This window comes from Podarcis melisellensis (genome assembly GCF_964234715.1).
Source record: "Podarcis melisellensis genome assembly, chromosome: 1".
NCBI classification, from domain to species: Eukaryota; Metazoa; Chordata; class Lepidosauria; order Squamata; family Lacertidae; genus Podarcis; species Podarcis melisellensis.
Window position 1 is genome coordinate 131421635 of NC_138528.1, and position 23980 is coordinate 131445614.

Sequence of the window (23980 nt, forward strand, 5' to 3'; positions counted from 1 at the left end):
TCCACACCTTCTTTATTCTTCAGTACTCCACCATGTTATTTTGGGAGAATCTGCTAAAATGAAGGAAGATGACTCCCTTCAGCCAACCAACTTTCATGGCTACTTGTCAAAATAACCTTCAACCTGAGAAGAATTTTTGGTATCTCCTCAAATGACTCTTTTGGTAATATACCAAAGCAGGGGCACTGAATATATGGGGCGCAAGGGGCCGAAATCCCCCACCACCGCCACATGCCGCAGCCCCTGCGTGGGAGCCCAGGAGCTGGGAGACAAAGATCGCCCTCCATGGGCCCTGCCCTTGCCAGGCACATGCCATGGGGAGAAGGAGGCCGAGGATGGAGCCCAGCTCAGTGTGCGAGTATTGGCATCACGGGGGCGGGATGCATCCCATGACATCACATGACATGTCACGTGATGCACCCCCATGTGGTGGGCAAGTTGGCATCCCTGCACCAAAGCATGGTAGCAGAATACTATTTTCACTTCAAGAAGTACTGCCACAATGATAATTTAAGAATCTGCTAAAAAAGAGGCTATTCTGGTTCCACCAATAGTACAGTGGCTGCCATCCTAGGCATGCCTAACTGGGAGTAAGCTCTAGGGAACACAGGAAAATTCTTAGCAAACATGCAGGCACTTGGTCTTCAAGTTTCCTACCTCAGTAAAAGAGCTGACTGCTAAACCCTGAATGAAGAAATCCCTACTTGAATATATACATCAAAGGGGGAATTGGCATGATGGCCATTTTTATAGTATTTAGACACCATTTTTCAACCCAATGGAAGTGACTTACAATTAAAGTTAAAATGCATAGTTATAGGACATCTCCACGTTCTGAAGCAGTTTACTGCTCATATAGTAAAGTCAGTGTGGTGTAGAATGTTGGACTAGGACCTGACAGAGCAGGATTTGAATCCCCACTTAGCCATGAAGCTCACTGGGTGACCTTGAACCAGTCACCATCTCTTAGCCCAGGGGTTGTCCACCTGGTCCCTACCGCCCACTGGTGGGCGTTTCAGGATTCTAGGTGGGCAGTAGGGGGTTCTACGGCACAAGCTGAATCCTCCTTCCATCAAGCACTGGTGGGCGGTAAGGATACTTTACCATCAAGAAAGATGCATTAGTAGGTGGTAGGTATAAAAAGGTTGACTACCCCTGTCTTAGCCTAACCTACCTCACAGGGTTGATGTGAGGATGAAACGAGGAGGAGGAGAACCATGTACACCACTTGAGATCCTTGGAAGATAAAAGTGCATATAAATGCAATAAACAAATGAATAATGTTCAATAAGAATTGGAGAGGGTGAGCACATTTTTAATTAGCTGGAAGGCTTCTTAGAGGCCAGAATGGGAAGCAGAATACTGGAACTGATAGACCTAAGAGTGAGGAGTGGAGTGGCTACAAACCATCCCATAATACACATCACAGTGATAAATGCAACACCCTCAGAGAAGCAACAAAACAAAGCATTAAAATCAGTAAATGGGGTTCTTCCATAGTGGTGGCAGTAGCGGAGTGAAGGGCCAGATGTTACAGTGAGTCCAGACTGCCTCTTCCTTGTGTCTTGGCTCTGCTCCCTTGTTTACACCGGGCCATCCTCTGTTTGAAGGCCTGTTTAGTCCAAGTCTGGTTAAGAGAAGAAACCTATTGGTAGCTTCCAGACAGCAGAGCAAGCCCACAGTTCACCCGGTCACAGTTCTTCCTCTATGGTGAGATATATTGTGATTCTATTAAAGTGATTTTTCTATATTTCTATCTATATATATTAAATCAGCACATGCAGATCTGTGCAGTCTTTTTTACTCTCTTTTGACGATGCATAAGTGGCTACCTTGCTCCCAGCTGCTCAAGCTGCCTACACTGCACTGATGCAGTCTATATTGGCACTGAGTGTTATCTCTGCATACCAGAAAGCATACCTTGCAGTGGGTATTTCAGGCTGGGGGGAGTGGGATGTCCTCCCTCTGGCCCAAGATGCTAATGGTCCCTTGGCTAGATGGCTGACCAGATTTGGCTGGTCTTTCCTTGCAAGCAGTAGGAATAGGAGGACCAGCAGTTAAAGTCCAAAATGGCAGTCCCTGCTTATAGCTGTCCAGCTGACACTTAAATAGCCTTTGCTCACACTGCCTCTTCTATCCCTCTGGGAATGGCTTTTGATCAGTTGCTGCTGCTGCTGCTGCCGTCGTCATCCATCTGTCTCAAGAGACAGTGGGTTGCTCCTCCACGGGTGAAGTCAAACTGCTGCCTTAGCAGCACCAAAGTGGCCTCCGCAGAGTGCAAGCCTGGGCAGTGTGTGTGGAGGTCCTCAGCTGCCCAGATGACCCTGCCCTCAGCCTTGCTGATGTGGCCCAAAGAGAGAGCAAGACGTTTGGCAGAAGCTTGGTGGGAGGAGGCATACAAGGGGCAGAAGGCCCCATCCAACTGCCTTAGGACATCTACTCTGGATTTGTACAGGGTTTACTCCTTAGCCTTTTCTTCTCCCAAAGGTATCTCACAAGGCAGTGGAGGTTTAGGATCAGAGTTTTCCTTCTCCTAGATGGGCTACCTAGTTGACAAGCCCTATCTGCCCCTCGTGTCTCTCTACAGCACATGCAGAAATCGTCTTCTTGACCATTGGACCCACTGTTGTTCTCATCTGCACAATCCACCAGAGCCTTGTCTTCACCTGCAGGGGAAGTCCCTAACTCACCAAGGGTTTGAGACCCATCAGCTATCCTCACCTGCTTTAGCCAGCCAGTCGAAACCGTTCCTTGGGGTGTGGCTCCTGTTGCATGCTGACAGCTCTAGGAGCCACAGGTAAGAGCTGAGTGCAGGGTGGGGACCAGAGGTGGACAAACTACACCAGAAGGAGCACGATGTGTCCCCCACCAGAGGTACTACCCCTCCGCTAACACCCCATACACCCTGGCATTCTATCAACCATATGTGAGTAGGCCAGGCTGAAGGGTACTTTGGATTCCCCAGTTTGCAGCTCTCTTCAGGAAGAAGTCAGCTCCTGCCCCAGACTTTGCATCTTCCTAATGTAAAGAACTGGTTTACTTGACCAGACAGAGAAAGGGCAGATGACAGGAAGGAAGGGTTTTATGGTATTATATTTTATTTTTTAATCCATGTTATAGCCTTTCAAATGTTTTTAAAAACTATATATTTAAATGCTGTGGCTTTTTTTAAAAGCAAAAATAAAATTATGAAACTGATAAACTGAGAATGACAAATAATTCTCCTTTACCCACCTGTTTTCTACAAGTCTGCAGTACAAAAGCTTCCACCACTTATCAGCTCCTTAGACTCCTTCTTTGTGCTGTTTTGTGCATGTGCAGTTGAGATTTTTTTTTTTTTAAGTTTGAAGAAGGTCTGCCAAGCATAATTAATATTCCTCCTCCACATTCACATTACCATTTCTCCTGACAGTAAAAATTAAAGCATCCAGTTCTATTCATTCAACCCCAGCCCACGGGAATTCAGTCACACAGGAACACTTCTGAGGAAGCCAAAGGTTTGTAGATCTGCAATCAGTCAGTCAGTCAGTCAGTCAGTCATGGCGCTGCACTCATTCAGTTACTTTTGTGGACGAAGTGTCTCTTACTCCATCCGGATTGGGTGCTTGCCAGTGACACTCCTGAGCCTTGCTCAGAGAGAATGGCAGCCTTGAGAAAGCCATGCACTAGTGATTCAGTTCCCATCTTTCTTATGATAGGAACAGCTGCAGTATTGTTGCAGTCTTCCTTGTACCAGAGAGCGTTGCCATGGGCACTGCTGCCAAGGAGCACAGAGCAGTGAATAAGAGAGGCTGTCCCCAAACCTTCAAAACTAAACCTACTTATTATACTGTGTATTTTGTTTCAAATAACCTTTTGCCACGGAAGAAAGTTTTATTCTTGTTCTAAACATTGTTGACAGATGTATAATTCGGCTACTTAAATAGATGTTTAATAACCAGGGAGAAGATGCCGCTAAACATTCTACTTAACATCAGGCTTATTTTCTGTGATTATTAAAATGTCATTCATTGCACTGCATTATCAGTTTTCACAGGACTTAATTTGTCAAGCATTCAAAAAGAAGATCACACAAACATTTTACAGATGTGCGTGCGCATTTGCTGAATTCTTGCCAGTAAGTAAAATAAAAAGAAAATCTGGGAGATGTTAAAGACATCTTGCAGGTGATAAAGAAGTTGTGGCGGTGGCAACATCAAGCGCATTTGCCAAGTAAATAGCTTATCCAGATTATAAATGAATATTTACCCAACTGCACCATGATCTTTAACTGAGTCTGCATCCACAGACACTGTTATCAAACAAGTAAGAGTAAATAACAGTAGGAATAACAGTAATGCTGTCAGCTGCGGGGGGGGGGGGGATGTTAGATGGCTAGGCACTCCAGCACTGGAGAGTGGACCAACTTTGGAAACAATTAAATTAATATTAAAACATTCTTAGCATGGCAGAACATTGCAACACAGGAAAGGCTGTGACTTTCAGTTTAGAAGAAAGGTGGACATGAATGAGGTTTATAACATAATTGGTTTGGAGAGAAAGAGTTTCACCCTTTCCTAAGACTAGAACTTTGGCCACCTCATGAGAAGAGAAGACTTCCTGGAAAAGACCCTGATGTTGGGAAAGATGGAGGGCACAAGGAGAAGGGGACGACGGAGGACGAGGTGGTTGGACAGTGTTCTCGAAGCTACAAACATGAAGCTGACCAAACTGCGGGAGGCAGTGGAAGACAGGAGTACCTGGCGTGCTCTGGTCCAGGGGGTCACAAAGAGGCGGACACAACTAAACGACTAAACAACAACAACAAGACTAGAACTTAGGTTCACAATGAAGCTGATGGGCTGTAGCTTCAGGACTTACAAGCAGAATATGAAATAAACATAGAACTCAATAGCCCAAGAGGTACAGCTACGAGGTGTTTGTTGTTGTTTGTTGTGTTGAATTAGACAACTTCAGGGAACATTCTGTGCTTAATCATTGAAGAGAAAGAACAGGTGTCTGAATAGAATCATAGGAAGCAGAAGATGCTGCCCTATACCAAGTCAGAGCAGTGACCCATTTAGCTCCCTGCGATCCACACTGGGAGTAGCCAACATGGCGCCCTCCATTGACTGGTGGGGCTACACTGTGTTGGAAGTGTTTAGAAATGGAAGGCTTTTTAATACATATGTGGTGGCTATGTAAACAAAAACAAAACAAAAAAGGAAGATGGTATATGAGGAATTAAAAAAAAATGTTCCTCACTTTCCAAAAAAACCCCAGAAGGCTTTCTTCTAGCTATAATAGGAAAGGAGAAAAGAAAGGAAAGGACACAATTTATTTTTACAACAGCAGCCACAATAGCATTTTATGCAAGAAACTGGAAAGAAAAGGTTATCCTGACAAAAGACCAATGGTTGCATAAATTAATAGAATTTGCAGACGGCTAAAATAAGGAACTGGCTAGAGAGGAAGATAAGGAGCGAGTGGTAATGTCTTGGAGAATACTTAAAAATACATGGCATTACTGTAAATATAATCTTCAAGTAGGGATGAACCTTTGAAGAGCAGTTGACAAAACAAGGGAAGTGAAGGGATGAAATGGAGTGGAGAAACTGACGGAGATGCAGCCAACTCAGGATGTCACTGAAGGATAAGATGGGAAGTCTGCTTGGGAAGATGGGAAGATTATAAATGTATGTAAAATAAAAACTGGAAATGCATAGATATAAATAAATAAGAATGTTTTTTGAGGGGCTACAACTCCCACCTTTCCTGTCCATTGGCCATGCTAGATCAATATTGTCTACAATGACTCACGGGAGTCTTTCCCAGTACATACCTGGAGATGCTGGAGATTGAGTATGAGACCTTACACATACAAATCAATTGCTCTAAAACCCTTCCCTTGTGCTGGAGTAGTACAAGAGTAACAAGAAACCCCAATGAAAGATTCTGCCACTGAACATACCAGACTAGTAACAACGCACACCAATGAAAATTACCAAATAGATTTCCTATGGTATCTGCAAAGATCCTGATCATGCTCTTTGCTGTTTCCTGCCGCTGATTTATAGGTGAAGTGGGAATTGTAATCTGCATGGTTCGTTTAAGTATGAAATGCAAAGAGTATGTTTAACATACAGTATGACTTGATCTTTTAATGTGGTTTACATAAAATGTAGTGAGACAGTATCCGTGTTTTAACTACTGCTTTTGGAGGATAAGCAGCTAGAATGTTCAGGGAAATATCAGACTCACTAGACTTGAATCAAAGTTGCTAAATGGTTGACTACAACAAAGGGAAAGGCATTTTCTAGCTTGGAACAAGAATGTCACTAAATAATCTATGTATCAGAAACAAGTGCCAATTTATCCCGCGACTGTGGGTGCCTGGGGTTGTGGGTGCCATGCCTGGCCCTGGCACCAAAATTTGTGGGCACCCAGCCCCTTCATGGGGAATTTTGGGCATCCAGGGCCATAGGGAGTTGGCACCTATGGTGTCAGAACATTAGAATATAAAGTCAGCACAGGGAAATAATTTCTTTTTCAGAAATTAGAGGTTTCAAAGATGGAGCATTTGAGACTACAATACAATATTTATTACGGCCATAGGCCCATACAGGTAAAAACAACACATAAATAACAGCTTGTGCACATGGGGGGAAAAAAAAAACAGTCGCTAAAACACCACAGTAACAATAAAATACTATAAAATGGAATGGCATACTACGCCTTAGTTAGTTTGTAGTGCTCCTTGGCGTCGCTTTTGGGTAAGGACAGCGACCAGGAACCTAGCCACATTCAGGGTCGTATGGGTATCCTTATCCTGCAAAATTTGAGCAAGGTGGAATTTTGGTGGGGTACCCTCTAGTTTCTGTATGATTGATCCCAACAGATTTGCCCGTGGCACATTGAACAGGGGGCAAGTGAACATGATGTGCTGGAGCGACTCCGGCGTCTCCTTATCACATTCACACGTGGCGGGGGCTTGGCCCTTTGAGAATCTATGTCTCAGGACGTTGGAGGGAAAAACGTTGAACCTCGCTTTGGTGAAGGCCAGTCTATGGGCAACAGTCGAAAGGGAGGAGAGGTATGATGGAACGCAGTAAGTTAAAGTGATTCCAATGTTCTGGGGTGAACAAACACCTCCCCCCAGCATATAATTTCGCTGTAGATCGATGTCATCCAGTCTTTGGCGGATCAGTCTTTGAGCAGTAATTTGGTCTAGTTTTAGGGAATCTGAAGGAGAGATTCCATAGCTCAGGAGTTTGGCATGAATTCTACTAGTCCAAAGGCTAGCGAATTCATCTCGCCATAAGCACTGGACAAGGTAGTGGTTTGGTAATCTATGCCACAATGATAACCAATAATTGAAGACTTGCTTCCACAGGCAAGTTTCTAAGGATGCGATCTTCAGTTCTAGTCGCATGGCTGCGTTGCTTACGCACAGGGGGAGCATTAGGAGCCGCCGCAGGAATTGATTTTGCAGTGTCTCAAGAGGAGCAAGATCTGTCATCACGGCCCAAAGCGGGGCAGCATAAGCTAGCACGGCGACCACTTTTGCCTTGAACACCTTTAGGGCCGAGGGAACATGCAAAGCTCCATCCGAGAAAAAGAATCGGAGGAGCGCATATGACAAAGTTTTGGCCTTGTTAAGTAGGTGTTGAATTTGAGCTTTCCACCCCAAGTTGTGTTGAAAAATAACTCCTAGGTATTGAAATTTTAGGACTTGCTCTATTTTTGCTCCACCAAGCTTCCATTCGTATAATCTCCGGCTTCTGGAGAAAATCAGAATCTTGGATTTAGCATGGTTGATGGTTAATTGGTTGAGTTGACAATACGTGGCAAAGATCTTCAAAGCTCTGGTTAGTCCAACACGTGTATAGGATAGAATTACCGCGTCGTCCGCATATAAAAGGAGTGGGCAGCGATAGTCCGCAAGTCTAGGCGCGTGTGTACTTGGAGATGAGTTAACTAGGGATGCTCGCATGTCACTGATGAATAGGTTGAATAGACAGGGAGCCAATATGCATCCTTGGCGCACTCCCTTGTTTATTGGTATCGAATTTGTGAGGTCGCCCGCAGGGGTAAGTCTCACTCTAGCAAGGGTGCCTTCATGGAGCTGACTTATAAGCCATAGGAGTCTTCTATCAATGCCCTGTTTCGCAAGTTTCTCCCATAGAATATTTCTAGGAACGCTGTCAAAGGCTGCCTTTAGGTCTAAGAAGGCAGCACAGAGGTAGCCCCGGGGGGGAGAGGAGTACTTTCGTGCCAAATGGTAAAGAACTATCGCATGATCGGTTGTAGAGCGTTTAATTCTGAACCCTGCTTGTTCGTGAGCATTTGAGATCAGATTCTATCCAGCAAGCAGGAAATAGCTGAGAATTATATAGTGGCAGAAGAAAGCTTAAATTAATGATCATGAACTGATTGAGATCAGCAAAGTGAAGTTAGCTGAACAGGGATAATGAACTTCAAAAGACTTAAACAAACTGAAAAAATGAAGTCTGTGACCATGACCAGAATTACAAAAGCATGGCCTTGACCAGAAAAATGTGTTAAAATCCTTGAGAACCTCTTGTTTCCTTTGTGACTCGCATTATGTTTGGTTTACCATTTGTTCTTAATTTGTGTTTGAAAGTCATTGTGATGAAGTCCAGTTTTAAGCATGGCTTTTTGAAAAAACTGAAACCAGTTGACATACAAAGAGAAAAACTTCAGAGTTAGAAAAACTGCCAAACAGCTAGTAGCGTATGAAGGTTTGAGTTAGGGTTTGTAGAAGGTAGGACCACCCCCAATTTAGAGAAGAGTCAAGCATGTAAGACAAGGAATACCAGGCGGTAATTTCATAGAGATTAGCTGGCATCTTGCCATTTCCCCTTGGATTATTTATTTTATTCTTCTTTTGTACACCACTGTTTTACAGCTAACAGTGAGGATAGCTAACAAATAATAAAGCACAATAAAAATAATAAAAATAGCAAAATTCCAGCAACCAGACTAAAACATGTCACAATATAAAAACAAAGCAATTAAAGCAGTAGTTCAATCACACACACAAATAGACAATCTAATTTTGCTCCAAAAACCTGGAGAAACAAGGAAGATTTTGCCCAGCACCAAAGAGTAAAAAAGAAGGCATTAAGTAGATCTCCTTTAAGGTGGTTTTCCACACTCATGTTGCAACTACTGTACAGAAGAAGGCCTTCTCCCTGATAGCGACAGGTGGGAGATCCTCCAGAGAAGGGCTTTCGCAGAAGTATAGAAGGTATAGCTTCTATACCTTCAGAATACTGTATAGCTTGGCTACATTCTGCTCAGAATGGTCACCCCCTGCCAACAACCCAGTAGCAACTGTGTTATGAACCAACTGACTATTCCAAGCATGTGTAGCCCCAAGGATAGCAGGACCTAATTTCCTGGACTCACTGAGCGGGCGGCTTGGTTCGTGGGTGGCTCGTGGGTCGGTTAAAAAACCCCCGTGGGCTGCTTGTGGCCCATGGGCCTTAGGTTGCCGACCTCTGTGTTATCAGAATCACAAAGCCCCAGGCAGGAAAAGCCATCTCCAGAGTGGAATGCAACCCAGCCTGAACAAGTGAACTGTGCCAGCCGTGTTTTAACGACAAAGGGCTATGTAAATACTTAGCCTGTGTGAGACAGGTGTGGGGACGTGCGATTGACAAGGGCATGTCTGGATTTTCTTCCTGACACCACTCCTCTTCTGTGACATATCTGTGAGGTTTCGATGACACTGTTGGAAATGTATTATGAGAAATTATGGTTAAAACTTCATGTAACCTTTGTTCTGGGCTGCTGCTTCTTTGCTTGCCTTAGAGGTTGGGACCTTTGGTGCAAGAAATAAAGATCAGGCCTATTGGCCACTGATTTGCTTCTTCATTACTTAGCTGAAGCCTCTTGTTTTCTGACTGATCCAAAATCCTCAGGGCTAGACTATAGCGAAGCTGGGAAACACTTTAAGTAGTGTACCCCAAGTTTTTTTGTCCTTTTCACACTTTAACACCGAAATTAAGCAGGAAAGCTTTTCCTGGGCTATACCATTCTAATCTACAGATGGGATGAGGAGCGGCATCTTGGGATGCTTCTCTCAACCTTTCTGATACACAGAAAGGTAATAGAATGTCAGGCTAGCCTCCCATAGCTGGGGGGGGGGGAATCCCCCCAAGAGGAAGCAATCCTGCATTTCACATCTAAAGTGAATAAAGTTAAGTGAAAGCCATGTCACTTGATTCTTCTGATGAACTGGATAAAGCATCCTGCCAGTTGGGGGTTGGAGTGGGACAGTAGCATTCATACAATTGTATACCAGCAAATGCATTCAAAGTGGTCACAGACACTGTGAGAGAAACGAGACGTAGCAAGCTGAGGAAGGAGGCGAAACATGAATACAAATTCTGGTCCAGAAAGATACTTCTCCTAAAAGTCAATTAGCCTCAACAGCTTTATTAAAATAGCAATAAATATAAAATGCTAATAATATGGACAAGCCAAATCAAAGCCCCAGTGTGACGACCTTCCTAAATGCATTTAATTCCTTCCTTTTTTTAATCACCTTGAATCACCTTCTGAATGCATGCAAGAGAAATGCATGACTTTACATTAAGTTAAAACTTTCCCTCGGGACATCTGAGTAATGAATGGGAAAGCTCTCTTCATTCGGCTCCTTTCCCCATAAATCAGCTGAGAGATGATTTCTCTCTTTTTTTCTTTGCTCTGTCTCGCTGGCCAGAGGCACCTCTGTGATTGATAGCACTGACTGGCACTTGTGCTTTTTCTAGTTACAATGTGCAGCTCCTATGACTCTGCACAATGTTCACTCTTGTCTATTTGACAGCAAGTGCTTAATGGGGAGAAAACAGGTAGCCTGCACTCACATTTTCATAATTGCAAATGGGTGGAAGTTAACTAAGTCTTACTCAGAGTGGACCCACTGATTTTTATGAACATGACTAAGTTAGTGTAATGATCTCTGGCAGGCAAGCAAGCCCCGATAAGAAGTAATGACTCTCCAGCTGTTTTGTGTACGTTTATTTTCAACAAAACACATCCAGAGCACGGCTTCTCGCCTCCTCGCATTGATGATAGTTGGTCAGTCTGAATCTTCACCCCTCGCACAGCAGGAAGGACGCCAAACTCCCACCTTTCCCCTTTTGCCCTTCTGTTGCCCTCTGATCTTATCCAGTCTCCTAGAACGGGGACTGAGAGGCTGGCCTTCGCCCTCCTCACTTTCACTTGACACAGTCTCAGTCCTCTGCTTATCTGCTGATTGCCTAGCAACTCTCTGGTTGCCTTCTAACTCTCCTGCTTCTTGAGAGCTAACAGTGTCTTCTTTGGGAAGGGGGGTCAAACTGCCCTTTCTCAGCTCTGTCAGCCAGCTCTCATTTATAGAGTCAGTCCCTCTTTCACTTAGCTCAGTTTCTAAGTCTGACTCTTCCCCTGCGCTCTGGTGAGCCACATTCCTAACAGTTAGGGCCTTTAATTTCACTGTGTCTACTCTGAGTAAAATGTAGTTTCATACCACACAATGATTTGAAGGCTGCACTCCTATACTCACTTACCTGGAAAGTGTGTGTGTGTGTGTGTGTGTGTGTGTGTGTGTGAGACACATACTTTCCAGGTAAGTGGGTATACACACACACACACACACACACACACACACACACACACAATTGTTCTGTTAGGCTCTATGTTAACTAACTTATTATCTATCCTGTCGCAGCTCAGGGCAATAAAGTATTTTAAAGCTTGCAAACACAACCAAAAACTTTGATTGAATAGCTATTGTGACTCAGTAGTTTAGCTGTGTCAGTCCTTCGCTCTCAGATTGCATCCAAGCAGACCAAGGGTTCAAATTCCACCATTCCTCTAATGTTGGCAGCCAGCAGAGGCATCTGCATCTTACAAAATGTTTAGTGGAGTCAGTAGTAGGCATCATGCATTCACTTTCTGCAGCCATTTGTGTTATGTACTGAAGTTCTCACCCTGGGCCAGCAGGGGGATACTGTAGATAGTTATGCAAATAAGGGATTGAAAGTGACATTCAGTGATTGGATAGTTTTAGAAAGTTGCTACAGTAACGTTGTACTGGAGCTCTATATAAGCAGGCTGACTGAACCCTTTAGTTCAGTTCTGTCCTGGCCTGTGAATAAACAAGAGCTGTTTGAAGAATCGCTGTGTTGTCTGATATGTTCACCCACAACTTAACAGGCCCCACTTGGCACAATGACCAGACCCCCCCCTCCAAGTTAACTAGGCTGGCGTACCACATTTTAAATTTCATTCTGAAAACTCAGTATGCTAAAGAATGTTATTTCATTTTTAAAGGGGATGAGGAAGGGATGCATGTAGGAAGACACTCTTGGGAAATTTCCCAATGCTCCAGATATTTTGGATGTGTTAGACTAGGACCTGCCAAAGCAGGGTTCAAATCCCAACTCAGCCATGAAGTCCACTGGGTGACCTTGGGCCAGTTCCTGTCTTTCTCTCAGCCCAACACACAGTAACACATGAAACCGGTCCATTCAGTTCAGTATTGTCTACACCACCGGTCTTCAGCTGGTGGGTTGGCACCCACTAACATGCTGCAGCCCCATCCAAGGTGGGTTGCAACAAGAGAGCTACCACCCTGCCAATATATGGGGAAAGATTAAGAAATGGGTCCCCAAATGCATGTATGATTCAAAGTAGGTCCTGGGTCTTCAAAGGCTGAAGATACCTGGTTTACGCTGATTGGCAGCAGCCCTCCAAGATTTCAGGCAGGATCTCTCCCAGTCCCACCAGGAGATGCTGGGGACTGAACCTGATGCCTTCTGCATGCTAAGCAGTTGTTCTACCACTGAGCTATGCCCCTAGCTCACAATATTGCTGTCAGGATAAAATGGAGAAGGTGGAGGCTGAAGTGTGTATGCTCTGTGGAGGAAAGGTGGGATAGAAGTGTAAGAAGGAATAAAATTGTATGTAAACTAGCTTAGAAGTGATTAAATAAACTACAGTATATTTTTATCTTACTCTCCTAATAATTTGTATATAAATTATAAAAGTGGTATATAAATTTTGTTAAATAAAAAAAGAGGAAATGTTCAGACTTTCAAACAGTGTGTTATGCCTGAGCCTTCATTGCTGAAACTCCCAACAGCATTTTCGTGCTCACAAACACCTGATGAAGGAACCACTGTGACATAACCCATTCAAGCAGATATAAGGGGCAACAGGCTGTCAACAGTTGCAGTAGTTGGGAGCTACCAGCTATTAAAAATCCACAGGAAGTCTTTTCGTACTGCCTGAGGAATTAATCCCTTCTTTAACGTTCAGAATTGCTGGATCGATTTAACAGGACTGGAGCTAACATCTGCTTGGATTTGGCACCATTGATAGGGAACTGCCTGCTGCGTCCTCCGCTTTGAAATCACCCTGGTCTTTGGCCCTGAAGCACCTTCTACAGCATGTCCAACCCATCTAAGAGGCGTATGATAATGGTGTTCTACTGGGTTAGAAAGGAGCCCCTGACAGAGAAGCCGTGCTCTAGCACCTCGGCCAGACCTTCTGCCTCTGCACCGGCTTGCAACACTCCTCACATTTCACCCTACTTCACGAGGAGCAAGGCACAACCCGCTCCGCTCAGGAGGTCCAGCAGGCACAAGGTGCTGCGACTGCCGAATCTCACCGACCCCAAGTTTTTAAGATCGGTCATTGGCAGCGTTGGCCGGAAGAGAGCCCGCAGGCGTGGCAAGCCAAAGAAGACTCCGAGACTTCTGGTTTAACCGCGGACATCGTAGAAGTGCGAAAAAACCTTTCTGAGGCTTTCTGAGCAGTGCAGGGGATCTGGGGGTGGCGCAAGGGCACTGCGCACCTCCAAACCTCAAGGGGATCATCCTCCGGGGACAGGGGCACCCAGCGGCGCCACAGCTGCTCCCCTGTTTTCTTGGGTTTTTTTTAAAGGCCCGAGAGCGGGATGGAGTGGCAGGCGCAAAAGGGGAAGCGCCACCACCCCTGCGCTGTGCTGTCTCTAGAAATGTATAGAAATGAAGAAGAAACTGTAAGAGAAGATGTATATTAAGAAAATCGCAACTGGGAAGGGAGCCGAGGCATGATTTTACGCAATGTACCGTAAATAATATGATATTAAGAATGATTGTAAAGACTGTTCTATTTTGTTTGTGGGAAAATTCAATAAAAATTATTATAAAAACAAAACAAAACAAGACTCCAACGGGAACAGGAAAAGGGGTGAGGGCTAGGCTAGAGGCATGAAGGCTCCAAAGTTATTTGCGGGGTGGGATTGCTTTGGAAGATGCCTTCTCACAATCTCTACCCTTGAACCACATAACCCCTTCAAGCAGATATAAGGGGCAACAGGCTGTCAACAGTGGCAGTAGTTGGGAGCTCCCAGCTATTAAAAAGCCACAGGAAGTCTTTTCTTTTATCTTCTTTAGCCTAGCCATTTGTTGTATTCCAAGACCCCTCATGTCCCAAACTACATCTATATCTGTATTTTGTTTCCCATTTATCTCGAAAAATTTCACAAACTTGATAAATGGTAAATGGTGTTTCCATGTGCTGCTGTGGTAAGCCAGAAGCAGCTTAGTCATGCTGGCCACATGACCCGGAAGATGAGCGCCACAAGCCCAGAGTTGGCTACAACTGGACCTAATAGTCAGGGGTCCCTATACCTTTTACCTTTTAACTGATATATATTTCTTAACAGATATGGTTAAAAATGTTCAGCAGAGTTCACAATTAATTCTTCACTATTTTATGTCTTTTTTACTTGCAAATGGTGTCCTGCACAATACTTTCCACCAGGTATTGGGATGCTGTTGCTGTTTTAAAAAAACAATTTTTATGGAGGCATCATGGTGGCTGCAACGGCACAAAACAGCTCCTGAAGCCAGCCAGAGTAAACGGCTCCCTGGACTGCTGCTGCCAGCACTGCCGGCAGAAAGGAATCGGGGGTGCCTGGTGCGTCTATCAGAGGAGCCAAAACACCCTCCCATGACCTTGATTTAGCCGGGAAGGCATCCGGCCACCCAGCCAACAGCCCAGAGGTTCTCTCCCAGTCCCACCAGGAGATGCTGGGGACTGAACCTGATGCCTTCTGCATGCTAAGCAGTTGTTCTACCACTGAGCTATGGCCCTAGCTCACAATATTGCTGTCAGGATAAAATGAAGAAGGTGGAGGCTGAAGTGTTTATGCTCTGTGGAGGAAAGGTGGGATAGAAGTGTAAGAAGAAATAAAATTGTATGTAAACTTGCCTAGAAGTGAATAAACTACAGTATATTTTTAACTTACTCTCCTAATAATTTGTATATAAATTATAAAAGTGGTATATAAATTTTGATAAATAAAAAACAGGAAATGTTCAGACTTTCAAACAGTGTGTTATGCCTGAGCCTTCATTGCTGAAACTCCCAACAGCATTTCTGTGCTCACAAACACCTGATGAAGGAACCATTGTGACATAACCCCTTCAAGCAGATATAAGGGGCAACAGGCTGTCAACAGTGGCAGTAGTTGGGAGCTCCTAGCTATTAAAAAGCCACAGGAAGTCTTTTCGTACTGCCTGAGGAATTAATCCCTTCTTTAACGTTCAGAATTGCTGCATCGATTTAACAAGACTGGAGCTAACATTTGCTTGGATTTGGCACCATTGATAGGGAACTGCCTGCTGCGTCCTCCGCTTTGAAATCACCCTGGTCTTTGGCCCTGAAGCACCTTCTACAGCATGTCCAACCCATCTAAGAGGCGTATGATAATGGTGTTCTACTGGGTTAGAAAGGAGCCCCTGACAGAGAAGCCGTGCTCTAGCACCTCGGCCAGACCTTCTGCCTCTGCACCGGCTTGCAACACTCCTCACATTTCACCCTACTTCACGAGGAGCAAGGCACAACCCGCTCCGCTCAGGAGGTCCAGCAGGCGCAAGGTGCCGCGACTGCCGAATCTCACCGACTCCAAGTATTTAAGATCGGTCATTGGCAGCGTTGGCCAGAAGAGAGCCCACAGGCGTGGCAAGCCAAAGAAGGTTCCAGCGGGAACAGGAAAAGGGGTGAGGGCTAGGCTAGAGCCAAGAAGGCTCCACTGACAACATCTGACAACAAATGCAGCTAAAGTACATAATGTGGGATTTCACTCCTGGTAATTCTGCCATGGTGAGAGGTTGCTCTTTTCTATATAGATTTCCAGTTGTCTCATGCAGCTTATCAGTCTTGTTCTGAAGACTGTTCTGAAGCCTCACCCACACAGCACTCCAAGCTCACTGGTGGAGATGGATACACCAGCTTCTCAAACTGTGCATCAAAATAGCCACAAAGCTCACTGTCATTTTACAAGGAAGGTGATGGTCTCTGTCTGCTTCCTTAATATTTCTATATCTCTACAAAAAATTATCAACTGCATTTCATGAAGCAGAGGAATATATTGTTTGTGGGAAAGGATATCACATGGACTTTGCTCTCAGAGTTTTATCAAGATAATGAAGTCAACTTGCACAGAGGAAGAGAGGAAGAGAGATGTGGAGGAAGAGAAGATAGGGCCAAATATCTTTAGGATCAGCAAAATGGCATGTGTGCATTGTACTAGGGCAGAAAGGGGGCAAAATCTGCCAATTCTGCATAAGGGGCATTCAAATAGTAAAGGAAATAAAGGATATTTGTTAACCAAGCTGCTCTGATACTACATTCTGTTTTTTAAAGCACCGCAGGGTGTCTGCTGAGGAAAAAGAATCAGAAAAAGGAGGAGGTAATTACTGGCTTCACAATATTGGAAGATTTGAAAGAGCCTTAGCAGGGTTGGGATTGCCAAGGAAACCTGTTCCTGGTTGCACAGACAGAGCTCCTGCAAAACTAAGCAGAGAGTAGCTGCATGTTTATTTCACTTGGAACAAAACCAGTAAAACACCAAGTATGTTTTATATCATGTGTGTTAAAAACACAAAGGCCCTGAAACACTTGCTAAGGCACCCTTGTAATTGTGACTCTTACTGTCCTAAGAGCAGTCATTTACATATCTTAACTAGACAGTCTATAAAAGTCTGGTTCCATTTTATGGAAAGCTTGAATAAGTCAGAACCAGGTCCCAATAAGGCCAGGGAATGTTTCATATTCAACCACATTTTTTACATGAACAACTGACTTCCCTGCTATCTCAGAAATATACCTAAAGTTAACACAAAATGGATTCATAAACTGCAGTAATTTCTGACTCTCTTGTTCCATTTAAAGCTTTATGATGAATAGTCACTGCATACATATTTTTAAATCTTCAGGTTAAGAGAAGAGTTAAGCTACTTACAAGTTCACTTACATTCTGCGGGGCATGGAAATTTAAATTTAAGGCAAATTACAAACATAATTTGGCCTTAGTACCTTAGCACCTTAACCATCTATCTTTAAAGCAATTTACCGTATGTGGGAGGAAATTTCATTTTCTCTATGACTGTAAACAAGTTGGCTATGACTTTATTTATCATAGGAGAATTAGCTGTGAAGTCCTAGTTCAAATTTCTTCTCAGACATAAAATTCTCATTTCATAATTCCCCAATTATGGCTGCTATGTTAGTTACTGTGGGATACATTTAACATTACATTAATTGTCACAGGCTGTGTGATTGCATTTCAAGGCCATTTGGCTCCACTGTTTCCAATTCTTCCCCCCATACCTGCCAGCTAAGAAAATACATTTTATTTATCTGATAGAGTCTAGTCAGTATAACAAAAGTTGTGGTAAACCTGTTAGCCTTAAAGTACCACAAGACTCCTGCTTGTTGTTCTTAATAAACAGACAAATGAGATTACCACTCTGGAAGCTGAGTCAGTGTGGTGTGATAACTAGCGTGGCAAAAAAGGGAGAACATGGAGCCTGCGTTTCACTTAATTCTGTCCATGAAGCTGCAGGGCACAAATGGATAAATGTGTCATAGTACTTTCAATGTGGCCATTTTTTATTGCAACTGAAGTGAGTATTAATACTTAATACATTATATTAAGATCACACTATAAATACATGAATATAGGTCATAAACAAAAAGAAGGCAACTCTTTCCTTCATATGTGATGCTTTGGGCTAAACAAAAGCAGCCAACCCCAAACCTAAAAAAAGTAATTATTGTGTTCTCTTTTTATTGCACTCTAAGCCAAAAAGTTCAATTAATTAATTAATTAATTAATTCATAATGTGTGAATGTCAGGAGCGACCCAGCAGTAAATCACACTGTGCAAGTTGGAGTTAACTCTTTATTAGCAAAAAGATGGTGGACACGGGAATGTCAGGCCTAATGAGCACAACAATTCATCCCCAGTAGGTCTTGCCTCCATGAAGCAGTTGCTGAGAATGAAGGTCCCTGACGCCCCACAGCTGCCCAAGTCCCCTCCTCACTGCAGGCTGCAGCAGGAGAGGGAGAAACCCGTGACTTCACCAGCCTGAATCATCTCGGCCTCTTGGTGTCCCCTGCTTCAGCTTCTGCCTCTGATCTTCGACTTCTCTCAGCCATGGACTCTCACAGCTCACTAAGCCAGTGTGGTGACGTGGTTCAGAGCGGTAGTCTTGTAATCTGGGGAACTGGGTTCGCGTCTCTGCTCCTCCACATGCAGCTGCTGGGTGACCGTGGGCCAGTCCCACTTCTCTGAAGTCTCTCTGCCCCACTCACCTCACAGAGTGTTTGTTGTGGGGGAGGAAGGGAAAGGAGAATGTTAGCCGCTTTGAGACTCCTTAAAGGGAGTGAAGGGCGGGACATCAAATCCAAACTCCTCCTCTTCTTCTTCTTCTTCTCCCTTTGGCCACTCATTGTTGTCCCATCGCTATTCCCTGGGATCTGAGCCTTCTGCCCTTGGAGGTTCCCAGTGGCGTAGCGTGGGTTGTCAGCACCCAGGGGAAGGCAAGTAATTTGCACCCCCTAACCCTAACCCCCAGATGTTGCGCCCGGTGCGGCCGCCCCCCGCCCCCCCACACTACGCCACTGGAGATTCCCCAGCTGGTTCCTCCCACCATTCTCTGTGCGCAAACAGTCCATCAAATGGGATTAATCTTCTCTTTGAACTGAAGCATTTTTTTTCCAAATGGGGAAGGGGAGTTACTCCAAAGAGACAGGAAAATGCTGCCTTCACTGCATCACTGAAACCTGGTGGGATGAGACTCATGACTGAAGGAAGAGTAAACCTGAGTAGCCAACAGTTGCCAGGCAGGCCAAACCTCAGAACAAACTCAGAATTGCAAGGCTTAAAAATAATAATAAAGATTTATTCAGCTATGTTCAAAGCAAGAAGAACAAGCAAATAGTAGGTCCTCTGCATGGAGAAGATAGAGGAATGCTACTGAGTGACATAGAGAAAGCAGAACTGCTCAACACCCACTTTGTCTCTGTCTGACCCAAAAGGAAAGCCGGGTCCAACCTTGGAGAACAGGTGAGGTCCCTGCAGACTGAAGGCAGGCAAATATTGTCCCCATCTTCAAAAATGGGGGGAAAGGAGATCCAACCAGTGAGCTTTACATCAGTACTGAGGTAAAGGTAAGGGGCCCCTGGATGGTTAAGTCCAGCTGAATTCAACTCTGGAGCTCATCTCGCTTCAGGCCAAGGGAGCTGGGATTTGTCCGCAGACAGCTTTCTGGGTCATGTGTCCAGCATGACAAAACTACTTCTGGTGCCATTGTAACTGGAACACAGTGATGAAAGCCAGAAGCATGGAAATGATGTTTACCTTCCCGCCACAGTGGTACCTATTTATCTACTTGCACTGGTATGCTTTTGAACTGCTAGATTGGAAGAAGTTGGGACATAGCAACAGGGGCTCACTCCATCGCATGGATTCAAACTGCCAACCTTCTGATCAGCAAACCCAACAGGCTCAGTGGTTTAGACCACAATGCCGCCACCATCCCTACATCAATACTAGGAAAGGTCTTCAACAGATAATTACAAGCTTGGTGGATTAGGGGGGGGGGGAGGCTGTGGATGTGGTGTATCTTGATTTCTGTGAGGATTTCGACAAACTCCCCCATGATATGATTGCAAGAAAATGTGGGCTTAATGAGGTTACTGTGGATTTGTAGCTGCTTGACTGACCGAAACAAAAAAGTCACTAATGGTTCCTCATCATCCTGAGGGAAAGTGGGAAGTGGGGTGCTGCAGATTTCTGTCCTGGGCCCTTGGTAGTTCAACACTTTTATAAACAAGTTGGATAAAGGTGTTGAGAGGATACTCATCCAATTTTAAGATGACACTAAAGTGGGAGGGGTAGCTAATGGTGGAGAAGCAGAAGCAGAATTTAAAATTACCTTAACAGATTGGAGAACTGGGCCCACACTAACAAAATGAATTTCAATAGGGGAAAATGTAAGGTTCTACGCATAGACAGCAAGAACCAGCTGCATAAATATAAGAAACCTGGCTTGCCAGTAGTACATGTGAAGAGATCTAGGGTTTTTAGTAGACCACAAGCGTATCATGAGTCAGTAGTATGATACAGCAGCAAAAAAGGCTAATGCTATCCTAGGCTGCATTAACAAAAGTATAGTGTCCAGATCAAGGGAAGTAATATCACCATTCTAGTCTACCTTGGTTAGACCACACCTGGAATATTGTGTTCATGTCTGGGTGCCACAATTTAAGAATGATATTGACAAGCTGAACGTGTGCAGAGGAGGGCAACCAAGATGATCAAGGGACTAGAAATCAAGCCTTATGAAGGAGCTGGGTATGTTTACCCTGGAAAAGAGGAGACTGAGAGGAGATATGACAGCCATCTTCAAATATATCAAGGGCTGCCACATAGAAGAGGGACCGTGCTTGTTTTCTCCTGCTCTAGAGGGTAGGACTCGAACCAATAGCTTCAAGTTACAAGAAAGAAGATTCTGACTAAACATACAGAAAAGTTTTCTGACAGTAAGGGCTGTTTGACAGTGGAACAGACTCCCAGAAGAGGTGGTGGACTCTTCTTCCTTGGAGGTTTTTAAGAAGAGGTTAGATGGCTGTCTGCCACAGATGCTTTAGCTGAGATTCCTGCATTGCAGGCAGTGGCAGAGCATATGCCCACGCTGCCCAGGGCAGGCACACTCCCAAGGGGGGCGCCCTCTCAGGCGCAGGATAGCCACTCGGGTGCATGGAGTGGTGCGCATAACCCTTCAGCCAGGGGTGGAGTGAGCCGCCGATGGTGGACATTTGGCGTGCCACCCGCCCGCGACTGCCAAATGTCACCCCCCTCAGCGAAGACACCCAGAGTGATCCACCCCACAGCACCCCCTTCCTCTGCCCCTGATTGCAGGGGGTTGGACTAGATGATCCTTGGGCCCATTCCAACGTTTCAATTCTCTGAAACACCATAATCACTATGAATAAACTCTTCCCTGAACAAAGAACCAGGAAGGGATTAGGCATTCAAGCTACATCAACACAACAGGTGATCAACTGGGGGTTGCAACCACACCTTAAGCCAAAGCCAACCACTACATATCAGTGCACTTTTAAGAAGTAGACACAATTCTACACATTAACCGCGCGGTAACCCATTAGACTGTATTCATCTCTAGAGTCAGCCATACATGCAATCTCTCTTTGCTCTGAAGAAGGCCTAGGATGGCTGTTCACTATGGTGAGAGTGGAGAAGTGTGTTGCCCTCATGTCTCTGGGTTTCCCATGTGTGTCTGGTTGTCCACTGTGAGAACAGAATGCCGAACAAGGCTGGACTTGGGCCTGATCCAGCAAAGCTGTTCTTATGTACTTAACACTTTGTTCCCATGGTGGCCCTGTTCTAACTTTCTGAGCCAGTTGTTTGCAATGGAATGAAAGTTCCCATTGGCTGATTACTAGACAGCCTGTTTGAGTGGATCTCAATTAATTCCCCTCTATATCCCTATATTAATAATAATAATAAGAATGTATGTGGTGTTAGCCACCTGTGAAATAATTTCCAAACCTCTAAAGCACTTTTAGGAAGGATTACCCATGCTGTCTTATAAACTTCAGTAAGAAGGAGGATATTTGACTCTTAGAAAATCCATGATCTTTCTTATGCATTTTGCATTAATATCACCAGCTGCCTCAGCTGGAAAGTATAATAGTATAATTTTATGTTCAGGACCCCCGGTGTCCCTGATTCACAATTTTGTATGAAAGATGTCTATTAAACATTGACCACTTTCCTTTGTGTGGAAAAGAACTTCGCATTTTGTGCAAGGCTCAGCAACTTTCAAGTTGTAGTGCTATGGGTAAGATGAGGGAATATGGGCATTTTTTAGTGCAGCTATTTGGCTAAACCATGACAAATTAACTTTAGATCATTGCCACAATTCCTGTTTGAGTCATCTACCTAGTGGTTTGTAATTTAATCTCCTAACACAGTTTACGTTATTGGGGATAAGTACTCCAAGGTGTTTTATGGAGCCGGGGTGTATGGGAACTCCTGGGACGGCCTTTAAATGATGTCAAGCTTCTGAACTCACACTGAGCTGCAACACTTCAAATTTTGCATAACTGTTTAATAGGCCCTACTCTGTTCTTATAGGCATCACTCTGTATATGTACACATATGCACTCTGCGTTGCTAGAATTGCACATTTTGCTAGTACTTATTTCTCAAATGACTTCTTACTTGAATGTAGGCAGAAATGAGCAAGGGAGCATCAGGCACTATATACTCCCAGTATATAGTGTAGAAGTAGTCACTCTGGAGCCTGGAGCAGACCCCTTCACAGTACACAAATGCCACAAAGTGGGTGAAATGCCTTCCGTGGCATTTAGAGTGTATGGAGTTTGAAAGTGACATTTCCTGGACCCAAGTGGAGCAATGCTGCCATCCAGCGACACTGCAAAGGGAACTGTGTAGAATTAAAATTCGAAGTGGCCTCAGTGGAGTACTGCTCTGAAAAGAATTAGCAAAAAGAAATGAACCATTACATATTTTTGCAAATGTGGTGGAATGAGGCAGTAGAATCCTGAGTTGGTACAGTACAGTGAACCACTCCACTTCAAACTACAGAGACAGAACTCTGAAATGCTTTTTCATTTTTACTCATTACTTTTTTAAAAAGTCAGCATACTGAGGAAAAAGGTTACAGCTGAGCCCATTGCCTGCTGCACTAGTTTTTTTAGTTTATGGGAGTTTTGTATTCAGGGGAGCATCCAGACATGCAGTTTCCCCTCATCTGCGCCCCCTCACTGCAACACCTTAAATCTCCTACACAGGCAGTGGGAAGATGTGATCAGTCAGAAGGAGGACATGCAGTTCATCAAAGGTCAAGAACCCCAATGAAGATTTCTGCCGTGCCATAATCCCAAAGAAAGAAAGCAGGCTGCAACATTTCAGTTGTGCAGTTCAGCACTTTGGGGTATCTTAGGGTTAGATTCAAGACTTACTTCTTAGGAACAGTGAGGCCACCCAGGTACCTTTATAGCCAAGCAAGGATTAGAACCTAGATGGATCTCCAAATAAAAGCCAAGCACTGTATAGCCACAGTAGTGCAATGGGTTAGTTAATCTTTAGCCTCTAAAAGGGGTAGTCCTAGCATCCCAGAGGAGTGCACTTATTACATGCACCATTCACCACCATCCTTCCCTTCTAGTTAGGGGCTGGCATGAATGGGATAAATAGAATCATGCAGAGACAGAGCTCTAGTCACAGAGAAGTGGAGGTGGAACCATCCTTACAACTACTAGTAAATATTAGAACAGTCTCAAATCCACTTATTTCATTCCAGGGGGCAAAAGGTAAAAGGGAACATGAACTTTTAACAACTTTCGGAGCAATATGAATGAATATCATAAGTTTCAAAGATGCAGGACATCATCATTTGCTTTGGGTACAATGTTTTCAGCAGGAGTCCATTTTCTCCAAATGATACAGGTTGGTTTGTTGTTTTCTGGAACTCCGGCATAGTATTATCAGCCTGCCTAAAGTGCTGGGGAAATATCTCCCAAAAATTCTACTTCAATCTGTCCATTGTTTGAATGGTCCACTGCAGATTTGTCCAATCCAGAACCCAAATGAAGTGCA

The 23980-nt window shown here is 44.3% G+C and overlaps 1 long non-coding RNA gene across 1 annotated transcript; it reads left to right on the top strand.

Annotated features, from left to right (window-relative positions):
* The first annotated feature begins 276 nt into the window (after positions 1–276).
* Positions 277–8920, top strand: LOC309367730. The gene is made up of 4 exons (XR_014167305.1): positions 277–1710; positions 2588–2797; positions 4028–4117; positions 8909–8920. It is a non-coding gene; the product is annotated as an uncharacterized lncRNA (long non-coding RNA).
* The last annotated feature ends 15060 nt before the right edge of the window (positions 8921–23980 follow it).